Consider the following 5,254-nt stretch of genomic DNA (forward strand, 5'->3'; position numbering starts at 1 on the left):
TACCCGCCAGTGACTGGGAATCAGGTTCGGAGATGCACTTTCACAGCCATTGAAAACTAGAAAGTCGCCACAATTCTGACCGGATTTGTAACGGAGTAACTCAAAACCTGACTAAACAAACAAAACAAATTGATTTCTGATTGTTCTTTGGATTTTAATAAAACTTTTACAGATTCTGTTTCTCATGTTTATTGCGTACTCAACAAATTTGATGATTCCGTGAAAAATCATGGGCGTCAGCTCTTGCCTTTTGTTGTTGTTTAAATTGGTACACAAGGTATTAACGGTGACATCCCTGCTTTACTGTTCGGTGATGAACCATTGTGCCAAAGAACACCAAAGTTCGTAAAATATATATCTCCAGACAAAGCTTGAATAACAGATGGAAAAGGCGATGGATTCACAGTCTTATCCATAACTCACATTTTAAAGCAGTTGACCACTGACACAGCTTAATATAGGCTGTGCTCTTTCATATAATAAAATGTCCCATCGCGTTTTGGGGACCAGTCTTTTGTATAACAGCAACCAGAGAGGTTGTGACATGTACACTAGAAGTAGAACACATCTATGTGTGTTTTGCTACACATTTTATACTATTCTACTATATGTTTTACTGTTGCTAGCAGTTTTCAGGAAAATTTTAGTCACCAGTGATTTTTACTTAAAAATTATACCCGGTGTTTAATTGCAAAGCCACGTGAAATATTTTGTAAACAAATCTCTGAAGAAATAAAATCCTCTAATAAATAGCAACATAATAGATGCTTCAAATTTCGCTCATGCTCCGACAGATGATTGTCAAAAGTCGTCTGCAACACGGGATTCCTTTATGGAGTGTTTCATCCTGGGCATGTGCATTTTAGAAGATGTTCATTTCATTTTATAAGGTAATGTATATTTTAATAAGCTGTTTATCACACTTTTCAGATAAGCACGGAAAAACAAGCAAAATGCTTGTACAACATGCAAAACGCAAAGCAGTATGATATTTAAATGTAAATACCCAGAAAAAAAATCTAAAATGCACAGAACAACCTCCAAAATACACGGAGAAATTTAATAATCATACAGATAGATATAGATATTTCAAAATGTATTTAACAACCTTCTAAAGGCACAGACCAAATTACGAAATACACAACTATATAAATATATAAACCGCAGTTATAGTAAAATGGGTGTACTATTTTTTTTTGTCCAAGGGTTCCATAAACGCTTTAAAATAATGGTTGAATACAAAAAGACTAAATATTTGTGATGAGGGAGATGGGTCAGGGTCCTGACACCAAGGGAAGACTTGTGTTTAAAACACGATAACTACACTGAGAGAGACATCATTTTAATACTGTAGTTTGTTGTACAGCAAAGAATAAACATTAACAAAACTGAAAGGGTCCATAATTATATAAGGAGATGCCCTAAAATTAGCTGTTGGGTTACCATCAGGCTTACACAACATGCTGTTGTAACAGCACGTCAAATGAACGAAGGCCAACAGCGTGCATTTGTTTCCGTATTTCGTATTCTCGTCTGTTATTTCGGCATTCTTCAATCGTATACACGTGCAATGGTTTCCGTAACAACCGGAGAATGCCAAACTTACATACGGAGAAAAAGTAATCTGACGGAAGTTATCGACCGTCAATACCGGTCCACTACCTCAACTGTGTACACTACGGTACCGCTTTCACACTGACGCACCGTTAGACAGAAAGTAACGTCACGCTTTATGTATAGAATGCAGTAAATAAATAATTTGAGTAAACGAAATGAACACAGAAATATCAATGTCAACAGAAGCATTTTAACTTATAAATAAACAACACATAACTGCTGCAGTGCGGACGCAGACTGGCTAGATCTCCAGTATTCTGAAGATCGTAAGTTCTTCGAAGACCAATTAACTTCGAACACTCATTAAAAAGAGATGTGCAAAATGATTAGATTTCACAATGTAAACACAACCAGTACTTCCCTATAAATAGTCACACAACAGAAATATCATGTAACTATTACATACTCGTTTCTATTCCCCGTTAAGTTACACTGGTACAGGAAATGTCAATATTTTTCCATACACTGACGCCTGAATTTCATATCGGGTGCGTGACGTAATTCAGTGTGTGTTGTTGCACTATTTTTTTCTATTTAGTTCAGTATTGTCAATCCTATTCAGGCTATTGAACATATTTATGATATTTACATAATATTTATACGTGTAGATGCGTATGTAATAAAAAGGTTATTTTCTTTGCATCGGGAAATATGCACTCGTTCTTCAGTGGAAGAATATTGTGCTCCTAGAGTCGCGCAATATTTCCGCTGAAGAACTCGTGCATTTTTCCCGATACAACGCTAATAACCTATAATTATTGTAAGGCCTTTAGCACGGTAGTATCTCATTTCTCCTGTGGCATCAACAAAAAACAACAACAGCTTTAGACACCGACGAACATACTGCTATTCTACTTGACACACGCATCATGTATTCTGCAGAGATAGTTGGATAACACATGTACAACATCTAATCATAGATTATAAGTTATGTTCTAAGTTCATCACTTTCACAGAAAGTAGATCTATCCAGTTAGTGATTCTTACCACTAAGAAACTCTGCTTTTGATCAATATGCCATCGGAAAGTAATAGAGCTTAATCAAAAATATTATAACCAAAATGAAACAATGTTTATAAATTCAAATTATAAATAAATAAATAAATAGATAATGAACTATTACACATTTCTAATATATCAGTAGAGGTCGATCTCTTCTCCATTACGGCAACCGTTTACACCCTAGGACAGCTTTAAATCTAACCACTTCAAAACAATATAAAATAACGAAAACATCAGTGATCACCTATAGTCCCTATTGTAGTTAAAGTTTTCTCCAAGTAACTCTGTCAAAAGTTCATTATGTGGACGGTAAAATTCTTGCAACATTTCTCTTGTCTCGGGCAACATTTCTCCAGCATTTTTGTTCTTCTTTCTTCTCGTATTTGCGTGTTGTTTTGGGTTTGCAATTTTTTGTAAATCTTTGTCTTCTAACTCTGCTAAAATATATATAATTCACAACAGTCATAACAACATATTGTTTTTATATACCCCCAAAACCGGAAGAGGCATACAATTTCAAAAGCGTGCCGTAACCATAGGTTGGAATTTGACAAGAAGTATCTCCAATCTTAGTTTTACTACTTTAAACCAGAACTATTCTATGCTTCTATGTCCCGTTTCAGGTTTTCGTAAACTTTTTCAAGAATCAACGACGTAATTCTAGGTTTTTACGAGCTGTTCATTATTTAAACTTGAAATAACTTACTATTTGAGGCTTCAAGATATAAAAGGGATAAGTAAAAGCTTCAGTCAGCTTTGAAACTTTAACGAACTGTTTTACGCTTTAGAGTCTGTTTCAGGCTTTCATAATTATGAAGAAGTTGTTTAAAGGTGTTTCTTATAGTCAAATGAAACCATCTGAACAAATGTGAGAGATGTTTTCGCAAATATGATACAGACAAAGATCAATGCAACTCCGACCAGTTGTTTCCGTTGATAAAGATATTTAAGTAAAGTGCTGACGCCGGCCGATGAACAGGCGGCTGGTGACGACGGGCACAGGATGATCACATAAACTAACGGTATATAAACGTCAAAGGAAATAACAGAAAATGTCAAACAGTAAAAAATTGAAAATGACAAAATTTAAAGGTCAGAAAGCAAACGTCCTGATCAAAAGACACATAATTAACAGATGAAATATGAACAAAAACGACGGACACAACTATCAAGAATAAGAGATGCTAATAACAAAGTGCTAATGTAACCGGATGTCAAAAGCTACATCAGAAGAAAAACAAACATTAGGTACTTACTTATTTCTAAAAATGAGAAGATCTTCTGCGTGTATAGAGCAGTTTTATTTGAAAAAGTTTCAAGTTTGATCAACATCACTTGGTCACGTGGGAAAACGCGCAAATACTCTTCCAGATGAAGATGATAAACACCGATACGGAGTCTTATCTGAAATGAAAATGTTTTCGCATATATTTTCGTCCGCTAAATTGCCTTCGCTTAATTGCCTTTCTAACTTGCCTTTCTAAATTTCCAAGCTATATTAATGAAACGACATTGAATTTAGTCAAAATAACAACTGAAATTTTCGCAAAAGACTCCTGAAATACAATGCAAATTACTAGATCAAATGAAAAGCAGCTCTAGTTTTTATTTTTAGAATGGCGGATTGTAATTATAGAATTATACGAATGCTACAAAACATTTATGTCTAACTTAAGTACAAGTAAAAGGATTTTCTACGCGCTATTTTATTTGGAAATGGAAGAAATGGTTATTGCACATTATAATTATCGCGTGTATGCACATTAAATAACCCGACGGTCTATTCGAAAATAACTAGGCTAAGTTAGCCGGATAGGCTCGTATCTAAAAAGGATTTCTCTCTATCTGTTCTGGAGGCTTTATCTCACTCTGTCCCTCTGGTCAGATCGCTCTGTGTCTGTACTAGTAGCGGATGATTTTCGTGTCCTGTGTGGCTACATTTGTGCTATGTAAAGCGCGTTTCAACGTTTTTATCATTAAAAGGGCGCTACATAAATCTGGTTTAATAAATTATTATATACCGCCATCTGTTGGAATGTTCAACTTTCGAGGCCGTAACCACAAACAGTTTTACGTTCACAAGGTGTATGTTTATTGTCGTAAATTTCCCATGTGACTAAATTGTAAATTTGTACCTCTACACACCGACATTATACAATCTTAGTTAAATATAGAATAAGTACTAGTTGTTCTTATCTAAATTCCCAGTGACTTTGTTCCGTGTACATGTACTTCATTAAGCATATTTCTGACAAAGTCCATCGAGTTTCCTCATTAAAACTTTATACAAACCTGTTTGGCAGTAAAGTCTTATTCTGGTTTGTATAAACAATGACGGAGTGTGTTACTCTTCAAACATGCATGGGTATATTTAATCATTTTTACCACTCCTTCATGGAATAGCTTTGGACTTCCGTGTTGAAAAAATAAATAATCAGAGTACAGCCTGAAAAAATAGAGTATATTTTTTGTACTGGTGTTAGCATGATATTACGTACAAAAAAAACAAAACACTTGCATCATGGCAAGAAAGCACACCACAGACGTTTATTGATGTATTTTACTATACATATACGCTTCATTTTATTTTTGTATTTTTTTTATTTTTCATCACTCGTATCCAGTGAAATGGTTT

This window comes from Mercenaria mercenaria, unplaced genomic scaffold, assembly GCF_021730395.1.
Source record: "Mercenaria mercenaria strain notata unplaced genomic scaffold, MADL_Memer_1 contig_3848, whole genome shotgun sequence".
NCBI classification, from domain to species: domain Eukaryota; kingdom Metazoa; phylum Mollusca; class Bivalvia; order Venerida; family Veneridae; genus Mercenaria; species Mercenaria mercenaria.